This window comes from Talpa occidentalis, unplaced genomic scaffold (genome assembly GCF_014898055.3).
Source record: "Talpa occidentalis isolate TD23 unplaced genomic scaffold, MPIMG_talOcc4v2.1 talOcc4.3, whole genome shotgun sequence".
Classification (NCBI taxonomy): domain Eukaryota; kingdom Metazoa; phylum Chordata; class Mammalia; order Eulipotyphla; family Talpidae; genus Talpa; species Talpa occidentalis.
In genome coordinates, this window is record NW_023603184.1 from 85211072 (window position 1) to 85227250 (window position 16179).

The window sequence follows — 16179 nt, forward strand, 5'->3', positions numbered from 1 at the left end:
CAATACTTAAAGATTTTTCTGATGAGATTGGTGGTAATATTGAATACAATGCGGGGAGATTTTAGAATGATGTATCAATTTGAAAATCAACATTACTCAGCAAACTTCTATTTTCCAGATGATCAATACCTGAAGTTACAAAGTTATGCATGGGTAAAAGATCTATCCAAAGTGCAAGACAGACCAATATATTTCATTGTTACACAGTTCAAATTGTTTATTGATATGGGTTCTGATTCCACATTGCAATTAACCTTTGAGAAGCTACTATTTGTCAAGTTTTGATGGGGTGTCAAAGAAATATCCACAATAATCTGAAAAAAACTATTAGCACACTCCTCCTACTACTACTAGATAGCTCTGTGAGAGCCCCCTTTTTTTCACATACTTCAACCAAAACCACATATTACAATGGATTTAATGTAGAGGAGATATGAAAATCTGTCTTCTACTACATCAAACATTAAAGAGATTTGCAAAAATTTAAAATAATGCCTATCTTCTCAATTATTTTTTAGAAAATGTAGTTAATTCTCACAAAAATATGCTATTTATGTTATCATGTAATGAGTTTATTATTTCTATTTCTAAATGAGTTAATACAATATCTAAAATTATTTTGTGTTAATTTCAAATATGATAACTCTAACATATAAACCCACACAAATGCATGCTTTTTGAGGTCCTCAATAATTTTTAAAATCTAACAGTATCTTGCAACCAAAAAGGATTTGAGAACTTAAATTTGAAAGCAATGGTTTGTAAACTTGTTTTTAACATCAGAACTCTGTCCTCAAAAGACATTTATATAAAGGCCTAATTTATAAAAAAGATGTTAGACTTGCTCTAACTAAACAGGAAAAAGGACTCAGAGTCACCCAGTTTTGTTCCTCTTCTATCTCCTTCCTGCCTCCATGAATCCCAGATAAATTATGTGTGTGCAAGCATCACTGATGCTGATGTACCTGGCCATGGGACTGCAGCATCTTGGGCCTTGTGGGAGTGGAGGAGGTAAGGTGCTAAGGTGAACTGATCAGTGATGGGAGACCCTCGAATCAGACTGTAGTTGGGGTTGCCTTTTCTGTCAATCAACTGGCGTCTTGATTGACAGGAATTGGAAGATTTCTTACTTAAAAATATTTCCCTTATGACCACTGATCTCTTAACTATGTATGGAATACTGGTGAGCATGCCCTAAATTGGTTAATTTGGAAGGTGGTGTCTGAGTATAGGGTGTATACTGGGACATTCTTAACACATTCTTTTCTCTGAATTATCATTGTTGAGGTTGGGCAATTGAGGATTAACTTCCTTCCGACTGTAGACAAAATACTATTTTGAAACACTAGGGAGTAGGATGAAATACAGGAATACACAGGAAGGTGAGATAATCACAAAGCTATAGATGAGTAGAATTCTTCAGGTGGTTCTGAATGGACAGAGAGTAGTGATAAAAAGAGTACAATATTGCCAGATAGTGGAACTCACCAGTCTTTACTTTTACCTCTAAATTTTGTCCTGATATCCTGTCCACAATCTCCAACTTCCCGGGTTTTACTTAACTTTCTCAAAGGTATCTCAAATTTATTTTTTCCCAACTCTGTAACTTGCTATTGCATTCTTTCTGGTTCTGTGTCCTATGTCAGTGATGACCTCGTTCACTCTACCAATAAATCTAGATCCCCTGGAGTACTAATGATAAAGAGTTAATATCCTTAGAGTGTACAATGTATTTCCTTGTAAAAAAACGAAAGCAACCAGATTTTCATGGCTTCCTTTTGCTTTCAGAATAATGTTTGAAATTCTATAATATATACCATTCAAGGTCTTTCAATCTACTGTCTAATAGGTCACACTCAGCTCCTTGACAATAAATAGGAGTCAATTCAAAATTATCTTTGTTCCCCTGGGCCCTAGCAAAATGTCTAACATAGAGTAAAATCCAAAAAATGTTTGGAACAAATAAATGAATGAAAAAATGTTTGTTATTGAGAAACTCTATGCACTAGGCACAAAGAAGTATTTACAATTACTCAAACGCTCTACAGAAACATTCAGAATTTCTCTATACATTGAAAATATATGTATAAAGTAAAATATATATTTTGGGTGGTTTGTCCTCACAGTACTCTGTATTGCTGACATATACTTATCACAATGTATTATAGTCAGTTTGGTTCTGCATGCCTTGTCTAACACATCAGCTCTCCCAGGGCAGGACCATGTCTTACTCATCTTTGTACCTTAATGCTTAAGTACACAGTAGATATTGCATATATCCTTCCTGAACTTGCTTCCTAGAGAGGCAGTGTGCAGTTGTGAGAAAGAAGTGATAAAAGTTGTGTTTGGCAAAAATTCCACTTAAATCCTTCAAGAAAGCTTTCAATATTTCAACACTAAGTGTGATCTTTGCTGTAAGTTATTTTTATTTTATTTTTAATTTATTTTTGCCAAATTAAGGACTCTTCCTTTTGCTCCTATTCCATGACAGTGGTGATCCTGAGAGCCTGACCTTTGCAAATGGGAAGTTTTATTGACTTCGACATTGCCTCACATCCTTGACAACAGAGTTTCTGGGTCATGGTACTCACACAGTAAATTGCACAGACAAAATTGAAATAAAATCTCTAAACCATTTCTGATAATGAAGAGAGTTCTGAAAATATCTATAATTATCTCAAGTGAAACCTTCTTATTAAATTTTAAACTCTTTTCATTTTGGTTATTGTCTTTTATATGACATGGGGCGAATAAGAATGAAGCCTGGGAAAATTATGAAGTTGTTAATCCTGGTTATGTTCATTCAGTATAGAGCTCGGGCTTAAAAGGTGAAGTATGTGTGGAGGAGGCAATTGAAGCATTTTTATGAACTAAACCCAATAGTAATTAACAGATAACTGTGGCTTGTTTTTCCTTGGCTGGGAAAGAGAGAAGGGTCAGCCATAGGTGATGTACTTTCTGTCTTGCTTGTGCTGAACAACTTTGAAGAGTTTAGTGTGCTCAGCAACTTTTTTGCAAGACCAAACAGGGATTTTATTTAGCTCTTTCTTGTATGAAGCTAAGATATATTAAGTAACGTAAATGTTGCCAATTTAGGAATTGGTTTCCAGTGATTATAAACGGAGCTTATAGTTCCATTTACAAGGCTTTCTTAGAGGGGTCTGCAAGCTCCCTTTTTTCCAGAATTGTCTCAATTGGGGGAACTGTGCCATGAAGGCATGAGAGGCGTGGACAAACAGCAGCCTGGGCATGCCAAGTGGTGATATCTGCTCATCCATCATTCCATTTAGACAAATGAAAGATTACAGCCCTATGAGAAAAGGCAGCCACAGCCACACAATGCTTTGTGCACAAAGAAAATTGCTAGTTTCCTGTGATCTTTCTGACAAGTAAATTACTGCAGAAAATAACATAGATGGGAACACAATGACAAAAACGCAGAGACTTGGTCCTTCAAAGGAGTTATTAGACCTCCAATACAATCATTTCTAAAGAACTTCAGAACCTCACCCCTACACTAATGGAAAAAGGATTTCCCCCCTCATATTTCTATAGCATATCTTGAAAAAAAAAAAGAAATATGACTTGCAGAGTGGAAAGTAGATTCCTCAGTGATCAAATATCCTTTTTTCATGAGCAGGAAGATGTTAAAGAAGATAAGATTGGAGCTCATCACAAGAATTGCTGTGCCTATGATCATATTTCTCTAGCATGGCACCCAAAGGCCAAAGTGACTGAGGATGTTCTATATTACAAAAGATAGCCTTTGAGAAATTTATTTCTTAATAGTGTCTAGCTCTCCATATTATTTTTGTTCAATAATAAAATGTGAATTCTCATTTTATGTGAACTGAGAAAAATCTATCCCATTAGAATTCATTTCCCTTTGCCTATTCAAAGTTCAGACTCTGAAACACTCTCTAAAGGCTCTATGAAACCCCAGGGCAGAACAATAAAAGGTTTATTAGCTAAGTCAAATGGAGCAGAGTAGGGAAATTTATTGAAGATAATAGGAGTAATAAACAAATCACAAATATCATAAATTTTTGAGCTTCAATTTCATCAGAGCAATGTCTTGAAGTTGACAGACTTCATAAACTTTTAGAGTCAATTAGAATTTTTAGCAAGACTTAGTGAGATAAAATGATCTACCCAATACTGAAAATATTGCACAGTTATGCTGACACGAGAATCCTGTATTGGAGTCTATTGAGTTTCCTGCTAGTAAAGTAGGGATTTCTGCTAGAAAATCTTATAACAAGGAATTATGGCCAGTAGAGTCTTTAACAGGAACACCAAACCCCAACCCACCTCTACTGATGTCTTCTTGTGTGATCTTTGGCAGGAGGCATAAACTCTTTGGGCATCATGGAAGGGTCAGATGGGATCAGGACTACTCAAGTGGCAGCAGGGTTATGTGTACTTAACCAGCCCATCGCCAACACCACTTTCATAATTTTATATTAAAAATTAAAAATCACTTGCTTAAGAATAAAAACTACAGAAAGCAGAGTTAGACCAAATTGGCTATTGAGGCATATGTTAAATGGACTAAAACATATGGGCATAAAGTGCTAAGATCTTTGCCAAAAACATGTAGTCTCTGTGGTCCTGAGTGATAGATGACAACTCCTCTTTGGTCAGACTGTGCTGACCAAAGGTAGTTGATTTATTTGTTCCTTAAGGTAGTTGGTTTGTTTCTGCCTTGAGTTTACCTCCATGTTTTGGGAAAAATTGACCTAATAGCATAAAAATCAGTGACTATATTTAGATACTGAACATGTAACTTCTTCCATTGCATTTAAATATCACCATTTATATTCACGTCAACAAATATCTTTGTGTCATTATTGTATAAATAAGAGTTGGTCACTGCCTTTAGAGATACACAGCCTTTGCAGAAGATAGAACTTTATCAGAAAATGACCTTAAGACTATATAGTTTTATCCCAAATAATCCTCCACTCCAAGAAATAGTATGGGAATTCACTGCTAAGGGAAGAAACTGTATTTGTGTGAAAGAGCAAGGAGAATGGCCTTTTCTGCAGGTTATTCATTTGAGGAGCAGAGGAATTTACTCTTATTTGAATACAATAGGGTTTTTCTATTTGAGATGACTCAACAGCTATCAATGTCTAATTTTAAGGTGCAACCTAAGAATCTTATGTAAGGGCAGGAATGACACAGTGTAGGTTTTCTATGATCCCATGCAGACGGGCTAAAGGAGAAAAGAGTCCTGGAGCCCTCAGTGGCTTTTCAGGCTTTTATTGGGATTTACCCGGTACACAGCAGGTAAGGGTGCCTCTCAGTTCTGCTCTCTCAGTTCTGCTCTCTCAGTTCTGCTTCTGCTTCTCTGCTTCTTTCTCGGCTTCTGCTGGCGTCCCTGTGACACCGCCCCTAAAAAGCCCAGTCTCAGCCCAGGTGAATCCCATCTACCTATGCCCACACCCTATTCCAGGTGCCCGCCATCAGGCATGCATTCAGGACCACAGGTTTCCCTCATCTGTCCTAATGGTGGGAGGGCAGAAAACCCTGACACTTTTTACCTTACCCTACACTGTATTTCTAACAAATTCCCAAGTGATATGATGGTGCTGGTGTGGTATCATATTTGAGGACCCTGAGTTAGACAAACAACATTCAAACTGAGTATTCAAACTGAGTTGTGTGTACATTTAGAGAGACAGAAGAACTTCTCCAAGTTACACAGGAGTAGGTAGGGTTTTTTTAATATTTTATTTTATATAATTCTTACATCATTTTTCTTCTTTGTACAATGTATGCATTTTCATTTTGGTTATATATCCCCCAGACAATTGCACTCCTCCCTTATTTTGACTCTAGTTCTTCCTTTCCCTACCCCTCCCTAACCCCCCCCCGCCCCATAGTGTGTCTCTGGGTTATAGTTGCTTGTTGATTATGATTATTACTTTGCATTGATTAGTCTTTTTCCTGGTCTCTTATTTAGGTTTTCTCAATTCCTGCAATGAGTGAGACCATCCGGTATTTTTCTTTTTCTTTCTGACTTATTTCACTGAGCATAATCCCTTCTAGCTCCATCCATGTAGCTGCAAACTGCATGTGTTTATCTTTTTTGATTGCTCAGTAATATTCCATTGTGTATATGTACCACATCTTGATCCAATCATCTATTTCTGGGCATTTGGGTTGTTTCCATATCTTAGCTATTGTAAATAGTGCTGCTATAAACATAGGGGTGCAGGTGCCCTTTGGAATCACTGTTTCTGTGTCATTTGGATAAATACCTAGGAGTGGAATTGCTGGATCATATGGAAGCTCTATGTTTAGTAGGTCCAGAAATCTCCACACAGCTCTCCATAGTGGTTGGACCAGTTTGCACTCCCACCAACAGTGCAAGAGAGTTCCTTTTTCTCCACAACCTCGCCAACATTTGTTGTTGCTAGTTTTTTTAATATGTGCTATTCTCACTGGTGTAATGTAGTTTTAATTGCATCAAATTTCCAGATATTCAATCTCTATACTGCTCTTTCCTAATTAATAAAGTATGTATCTGAGAATTCACCAGTGGTTCTAGTTTTTTCTTTTGCAATTATTTTTTCTCTCACCTTAAGAAGAAAAAACATAGCTTTCCTCATCAGCAAATGATTCAAAGAATCGAGTGAGATTATTATTTAAAAATTCTTCCCATTTGTATCTACTTACTTGTCTGAATGAAGTTTCTTTGTTTTTATATTTATTTGAACAAAATAACAATAGTATTAAGGATGAAATCTGTCTCCTCTAGCACAGGTCATTTTTGTGCTAGAAGAATATTCATAGGTCCATGAACCCATTAAAAATAAAAGATCTCCACTCCTTATTAAGGACATCTTTCAATAAAATATTTCTACATGTGATTATCCACATTTAAATACATTTATTTGTTTTGATCAACTGTGATAGAAAACTCAATCCAAGAAAAATTCTTATCACTTAAGGCCTGTGATTATAGAAAATAAAAATGAATTTTCAATGTATATAAATACTATTACAGTACATAAGTATGATAAGATCATAAATAGAAAGCTCTCAAACATGAAGGTATTAGGCTAGGATACTCAGCAAAAGTAAAATGGAAACATCAGGTCAAGGAAAAAATAAAACAATGCATAATTTCACACTGTTAAAGCAGAACTCATTCACGGTGTTTTTAAAACAGATGAAAGTGGGAATCAGCTCATAAAGGCATTTTGATTCTTTGGATCTATTTAAAAGGGTAATTAATATCTTGTAATCTATAATTTAATAAAATGCCCTTATTTACAGTATGAAAGGGATTTTTTTTTTTTTGCTGTTACTTAAATGTAAGATAAAATGCGTACCTAAAATAGGTGATGGACTACACCTTTTTTTCCCCATAATACTGGCAGGAGGAACTTCAACAAAAATGTGAAGACCATTTGCTTGTATTGTACTATTAGTCAGAAGAAACCAGTATTACACGTATTGATATTGTAAAGATCATGACTATCCTAGAGGTAGAGGCAACTGAGATGGACTGACTTAAATTATCAACTAAAAGACAACCACTTATCAATTGTAAATAGACATAGGAGGCAAGGACAGGATAAAACCTAATTGTGCAGGAGGTCAAACCCAAATTAAAAGTAACAGGTGGGCCCCATAACACACTTCTGAAAGTAATATAAGTCTAGGAGCTAAAAAAGCCAGTCTGGGCCTCCCTGTGGCTCAAGGAGTTAAGCACAGCACTGTGAAGCTATCTGCAGCCTCTGCAGCACGGGTTCAATCCCAGGCCCACCAGGGAGCAACCCACATGGCGCAGCAGACCTCTCCTACCTCGCCTGCTGCTCCCCTCAGCAATGTATTTCAGTAGATCCACCTGTTCTGGTCCCCACTCTGTCTCTGGTGAATCCTCTCACCCCCACTCCCCACACCGCTGGCCTGTACCCCAGTTCTAATATGCATAAATAAATAAATCTTTAAAAAAACATTAAAAATAAAATAAGCCAATCTGATATGCTTGGTCTTCCTGTCCATGAGATCTCTGAATTCTTCTTCAGGTTTGCCATCTGCCCACAGAACCTCTGCCCAGAGATGAAACAGCCCCTCTCTGACAAGGTGACACAAACGAAGGAAACTCCAGACAGACCCCAATGCTGCTCTGTCATGTTGGCCTTCCTGAACATGCGTAACCTTCCTCCTTTTTACTTAGCATTGCATAACCTTCCTCCTTTTTACTTCCAATTAAACTTTATGCTTGTATTGTTGTAATGTCAATTCCTATCAATCAAAATAGCTCATATTATAAGCAGTTGGTTTGAGTCTTAAGTGAACGGTCTCTACTCCCATGGGAGTTAGCATTTTTGAGATCTGAACCTCATGTTATAGTTTTTCTGAATCATCAACTATCAATTTCATTAATTTTCTGCAGATGGCTCAAATAACTTTTTGAAAAGTTTGATAGCTGACATGAGTTGTGGGCATTCTCTGCACCCTGGGGGCTATGAGGAGTTCACCTCTGCAGTCCATTGAGACTTTCTGCCCTAACTTTGACATCTTACAGGTATCTTTTCAAAAGAGTCTATGCATGCCATCTTCACAGGTATATGAAATCAGAGGTAAATGGAATATACTACAAAGCATTTTTACATTAAAAAGATCAGATCATGATGCTTAATGTGAGAGAGGAGAAATAATGAGGAAGGGAAGACAAATGCATTATCTTTCCAACAGTTAACAAGTATCCAACAGCTCTACAAACAAAATGAGAAAGGTATAGAAAAACAATAAAATTAATTGTCCTTCGTATTTGAAGATGATTTGGGCAATGCTCTCACTTCCTCTGGAAAGGTTAGGCACTGAAGTTTGGGATGGCATTATCTACTATTTGTGAATGTCATGGAAAATTATTAGAATAATCAGGAGTTTAGGGAATTAAATGCGTATTCTTTATGATATTTCTGCCCATCTGAGTTCCCCATTTCTGATTGCTATGTACCTGGTTAGTCAGCTACCCTCATATTCAAATTCTGTAGATGGCAATGACTCACTACAGAGGTCCCATGAGTTATAAAAGTGCCTGGATTTCCAAACTGTGCTTGAGAGTGCTCCAGGGCATCTCCCTGGATCATTCTGTTTATCATTAACACTGGTCACCACACCACAGAGAAGTTTACAGAGACTGCAAAGCCAGGGTCAAAGGCATGGGCAGCTTTTCCTGGTATAATCAATTTCTACTGTTGAACATCTTGTAGACATGAAAATTGCAGCTTGCTGACAATTTTAAAAATATCTTCCCACATATAAAGTCAATATCAAGATGGAATTTAGTTTTGTACCACTGCTTAAGAAAATTAAACTTTCATGTTTCAAAAATCATTATCAATATTATGAAAATGCACTTTAATTGAGAAATAAGATGATTCAAAAACTTCAAAGCACTCTGTGTTCAAGAAAACCATTAAGGAAATAGGAGATATGGGAAGACTTTCTACCTTTCACTCAATAGTGCTTTGAATAAAAACTACTCTAAAAATGAAATCCATTAAAAAGAAGATAGGAGATAAATGATAGCTTGGAAAAACACCTCATATATATGGGTGGGAAGGGTTAATTTTTTATCAGTGAGTTTTGAGGGGCTCTTCATATTTTGTAAATGTTAGTCCTTTATCACATGAATGATTTTTTTTTTTTTTTTTTTTTAATTTTCTAGAGGCATGTCTTATTTATTTATTTATTATTTGTTTGTTTGTTTGGTTTATACATGCACTGGGTACAGTCAGAAGCGCGGGAGGGTGAGAGAATTCACCAGAGCCAGAGCGGGGAGCAGAGCAGGCAGAAGGACCGAAGGACACTGCTGAGGGGAGCAGTGGGCGGCAGGAGAGGTCTGCGCGCCATGTGGGACCCTCCTCCGTGGCCGGGAGCAGCGGGGATTGAACCGGCTGCAGAGGTTGCAGGCAGCTTCGCAACCCAGCGCTCAACCGCTGCGCCACCGGGGAGGCCCTCACATGAATGATTTTTTAATGTTTTCTCCCCATCTTTGTCTTGTCTTCTTGTTCTCTTTGTCACGTATTTAAAGAATAAAAGTTTTTATTTTATAAAGTCTAATTTATCAATTTGGTCCCTATGGATGATGTTTTAGCATCATAACTAAGAAATCTTAGATACAAAGATTATTAAAAAGATATTCTAATGCTTACTTCTAAAAGATTTATAGTTTTGATTTTATACTTGGGTTTATGATCCATTTTTTAGTTAAATTTTGTTTATGGTGTGATGTATAGATTGAAGCTATTTTATTTTTGCATGGAAAGACCTAATTGTTCATGTGTCACTGATTGAAAACATTCTTTTTCTACTGAATTACCTTGCTTTTCAGCCATTGTCAAGAATTATTTTTCCATATATTTGTGGGCATATTTTTGGACTTTCTATTTTGTTCCATTGATCTGTTTGGCTATCAATTTATATCAATACTACATTATTCCAGTTAGTGCAGTGATGTCTTGAAACCAGATTGTGTTACTCCTCCAATGTTATTTTTCCTTTTTGAATGTTGTTTGGCTATTCTTATACCTTTGCACTTTCATTTGAATATTAAAATTAGCTTGCAAATTTCTACAAAATACTTTCTGGAAATTTGATTTATAATATACTGAGTCTAAAGATATTTCTAGAACAACTGATAACTTAAAAATATTGAGTAATCTTGGGGGCCTTAATCACTGTGGCATGAGTTCGATTCCAAGCCAGGGAGTTAACTCATTGGCGCAACAGAACTTTCCTGTCTTCCCTGCTGTTCCCCTTAACAGTATATTTCAGTGGATCTGCCTGTTCTATTCCCCACTCTGTCTCTGGTGACTCCTCTCCCAAACCCCCTCCCTGTACCTCTGGACTACACCCCAGTTCTTGTATGCATAAATAAATAAAAATTAATCTTTTAAAAAATATTGAGTGATCTGCTCTTTTTGCGAGGTATGTTCTTAAATTTATTTATAACTTCTTTCATTTCTCTCAACAATGGTTCAGTTTTCAGTATACTATTCTTATTTCTCTTTACTCAGACTAATCCATGTTATTTCAGAAGTTCTATGCTCTTTTAAAACTGCATTGCATTTTAAATTTCCATCTCCTACTGTTGCTATTAGTATAGAGAATTGTAACTGATTTATATATGCAATTTATTTTTCATTCTTAATAAACTCCTTGACTTATTATAGTAGATTTTTTTTAGATTCTTGCTGATGTTATTCATTGGCAATAATACCAAATATGAATAAAAACATTTTTAGTTCTTTCTTTCCAATCTGAATGTATGTTATTTCCCCTTTTTGACTAATTACAATGGCTAGAATGACAATTTTGAATAGAAATGGTGAGTTCATAAATAATTGCCTTGTTCCCAATTTGGGGGAGAGAAAATTCAAATTTTCTCCTTCAGGTATATTGTTACTGTAGCTTTTATGCAAGCATCCTTTGACAAGTTGAGCAAATTCTCTGCTATTTCCTTGTGTACTGATAGTATCTTTGTTATGAGAAGATATTAAATTTTGTTGACTTTTTATTCACATCTATCAAGGTGATCACATGATTTTTCTTTTTTAGTTTGTTCATGTGATACATTCATTGATTGACTTTCAAGTGTGTAGTAGTGTTCCTGGATGAATACCACATGGTCACTATTATTCTTTTCATTTAGTGTTGGATTCAATTTCAAAATGGGCAAAGAAATTGAATAAATATTTCAAAAAGAAAACATATGGTAAAGTATATGGTAAATATATGGTAAATAAGTACATGAATATGCCAGATATTATTTGTGACTAGACAAATGCAAAATAAAATTGCAGTAAAATAACATTCCCTCATTGGAATGACTAAAATTAAATAAATGACAAAAACAAAGTATTAGCAAGAATATGAGGCTACTAGAACTCTACTTCCTTCTCATGAGACTATAAAATGGCATAACCACTTTCAAAAAGAGATTAGTAGTTTCTAATTAAAAAAACATACATGTATCATGTTATCCAGTAATTCCACTCCTTAGAGAAATGAAGGTCTATGTCTATTCAAATATGTGTACAGTGGTGTTTGTAAAAGCTGTATTTTAATAGTTCAAAACTGGAAGCAACCCATAGTTCCACCTATAAGCAGATGGTTAAACTGTTTGCCCCTACAGTATAATAATAATACAGCAGAAGAAAAATAAGGAAAGAAAGACCTATTGGTATATGACAGAATTTGGATAAATCTTAAAATAATTAGGAGTGAAAGAAACTAGGCAAGAAAAAAAAGAGGCCAAACTCGATGATACCATTTCTTAAAATAAAAAGAAACCTATAGTAACAAAAATAAGATCAGATCTTGCTCTGGGACACAGAAGGACAGAAAGGTGTGTGAGAGAAGGGAGCACTACAAAAGGATACAGGGATAATTTTGAGGCCAAAGGATATGTTTATTGTCTTGATGATGGTGATGCTTTCTGGATCAAAAGTATACTTTTTTTATTTTTATATACATATATATAAGTTTTATATATATTATATATATATGAAATTTCTCTATGTGGCTGCTAGAAATTTAGAAGGGTAAATATTCTTATCTATGAACACCCTTCTAATCCACAGAGAAAATATAAACAGAAAGTCGAACAACTTGCAAAGGACTGAACAGAAAATTTACAAGCAAAAAGGAGGAATATATATTCTTAATAGTCACATTTTAAAAATTCAATCTTGCTCAAAATCCAAGAATTTTTTAAGGATTTATTTATTGATGCATAGAAGAACTGGGGTGTAGGCCAGAGGTGCTGGGCGGTGAGGGGATTCACCAGAGACAGAGTGGAGAAGAGAACTGGCTGACTGAAATACACTGCTAAGGGGACCAGAGAATGAGACAGGAGAGGTCTGCTGTGTTACAGTGCTGTGCTTAACCCCTCGTGCCACCATGTAGGCCCAATCCAAGAAATTTTTTGAGTTAAAACAGAGATAGTTGAATCACATGTATGTTTAAATTTTGTGGAAAATGCTATATTAAAAATAATATTATCTATGTTGGAATTATGTTTGGTGAAAAAGTATGTTCACACTCTGCTACCTGAGTAAAAACTAATACAACCTTTTTTTTTTTTTAAAAGAGTTTTATTTATTTATTTATTTATTTATACAAGAACGGGTGTACAGGCCAGATTCGCGGGAGGGTGAGAGGATTCACCAGAGACAGATTGGGGAACAAAACAGGCAGACTGACTGAAATACACTGCTGAGGGGAGCAGCAGGAGTGACAGGAGAGGTCTGCTGCGCCATGTGGGACCCTCGCAGGCTGGCTGGAATCAAAGCAGCGCTGCAGAGGCTGCGGACAGCTTCACAGCGCTGCGCTCAACCACCTGCGCCATCAGGGAGGCCCTTAATGTAAACTTTTAAAGTGCAGAACATATATTTTTAAAAGAAGAAAATAAATGATTGCTTGTTTGGAGAGAGAGAAGATAAATGATAGCTGATGGATGAGAGACAGACAAATAGGTGAGAGGTGATAGATTAGATAGATAGATAGATAGATAATGCCAGAAGCAATCATAACTTTTTAACCTTGATATTTCAACTCCTTGGAATTTATCCAAAGGGATCAGAGAAAAGTATAAAGATTAATGTCATGAAGGTTGAAATTACTATAACTTATAAACAGAATTTCAGAAATACATTAATGTCCATAAAACAAAGGTTGCTTAAAAATTTTAAGATATGAAATATTGCAGAGTTCAGTAAAAATCAGACTTTCAAATAATATTTAATAATACAAAAATACACATGATGAAATATTCAGAATTTATATATCTATAGTGAGAGTCTGGTTTTAATAGTACTGTATCATGCCATAGACATACATGTCTGAATTCCTTTATGGTAGTGCATTCCTTAATGTAGTGCAACGTTCAGAGATGTTAACTTTAACCAGTGTTGAAACAGCAAATAATTATTTATATTTGCCTTTTTATGTGTTTTTCAATTTCTAACTTTTTAAAATCACAGAATACATAATTTTATAAAGGCATAAATAAATGTGGGAAATTTTTGTTTCCTTCTGTCAACCATGTTCAATATAACACATGTGTTTATAGTCAGTCATGTTTGAGTATGGAAGGAAAAGTGACAGACTATGATCAGGAAGACTGTGCAAAGAATGATTTAAGATCCTTTTCTCAGAGAACTAAAATAATCTGTTAAAAAAAAAAACTAACACAATTATAAAAATGTTCAGCCTCACCAATCCTCTTCTATGTTCTTTTCTTATGAATCATTACAAAGCATGTTATACACACACAGACAAACACACATATTCCCTCGCCCACCCCAAGCATGTGGGATTTGAAGCTTTGTGCCCCCAGGAAAGTTAGTTTAAGCTAGCCATGAAGAAGATGAAAAAGAGAGAAAAATTCCCAAGCCAGTCAAATATTTCACTTTGTCCAAGAAGGAAGCAAGGGACCTAAAGAAAGGGGGAAATCAATGATTGATAGCAGCGTTTGTGATAGACTTTTTGATCAAAGGGTGAAATGGTAGTCACCCATATCCTAAGATCTTCTCCCTGTCCCACAAATGGTCAGTCCCAAGTCCTGCTCTGGAACACAAGATTAGTGAGACTGACTCTCGAACAGGCTGACTAATTTCCCTGAGGAATAATTGCAGGTGTTTTGACAGATCTGAATTACGTTACCAGTTAAGGTTTGGTGACCTTTCCCATACATCTTATTTTATGGGCGAGTTAATCAGAACATTCTGTAATTATAATTCCATATTCTCTAACTTATAGGTTTTTTTTTTTTTACAAAGCAGTGCAATATTTTCCTTTTACCCCTTTACATGACCCTGAGTTTTGTTGGAGAAATTATTTATTATGGTCTTGACATAAATGTTTGAATCTCATATTTGTATATATCCCTCTAGCATGGTCTCTAGCCCTAGCGAATGCCCTGAGACCATTTTTCTTAGAAACAAATTGTATCCTTCATATTTGCTGATGCTTAGCAATCTGCCACATCCTTACTTGTCAAGGCTTAGCCATGAATTACAAGAAGAGACACACACAACCTGAACTCTTTAGATCTTTATGGTTTTGTTGACCATTTCAGCTCTTTCCTGCCATAGTCGGTCCCTCAGCTGCTCCTGTCCAAGGATCGAGCTCTGATGATAAACACCTGACATTTCAACAAGGCACAAGTCTTCAAATTTTCAGATAAGCAATCATATCACAATAGTACATCTCTACCTTTTTCATTCAACTTCTAGAAACATAAGGATCAATAGCATTTCCTGTTAAACAAATGCTTGTGAATACTAATTCTAGTTGTTTACATTTCAAAACATCTTTGTAATAAATAAAAACATTCTAATAGAATCATCTAATAGAATCATCTGACATGTGTAGATTTCTGAAAAAAATCTATTTGGGGGAATACTTACTAGGCTTTGTACTGAGTGCTCAACACAATACACAATAATAGACCTGCATCCAGATCCATCAGTGTGAAATTTCTCATCAGTAGGAACAAAGTAAAGACCGTGCACCTTTCCAGAGTTAAAAGAAATGTTCACATACAAGATATCAGGAATTATAATGTCTTTGAATTTCTCAGCAATGGCTACTAGAAGCTTGAAAATAATGAAACAGCACTTTCAAAATTCTGACTGAACCTATTTACAACCAGCATTCTTTACAAAGCCAATATCAATCAAACCTGAGGCTAGAACAAGGGTTTTTTTTAGACCTTTCAGGTATTAATAATTTTATCTTCTCTGCAAGGTTTGTTAGAAATTTTTCTGAGAGAGTGTATTACTTAAGCAAGGAAGAAAAGACAAGGTTTCCAACCCTGGAGAGATGAAGAGGTTTCCAGAGATGATGGCACAGCGTTTCAGCAGGACAATTGTATAGGAGGAGATGCCATTCCAGACTGAGCAGGACAGGAGGCCCCAGGAGAAATCTATTCAATAAGAGGTCATTGATTAAATACTGATGGGCCTGAAAATATAAAGAAGCAAATTTAAAATTAAAGGAGAGCTTGGGGTTTTAACTACAGAAGAGTATAGGAAAAACTAAGAAAGGGTAGAACAATGATTAACTCCAGAGAAAAGATAAAAATGTTTACAAAGAAAGCTAATCAGGGTATGCTATATAGATCATAATTATGCCAATACTATTACT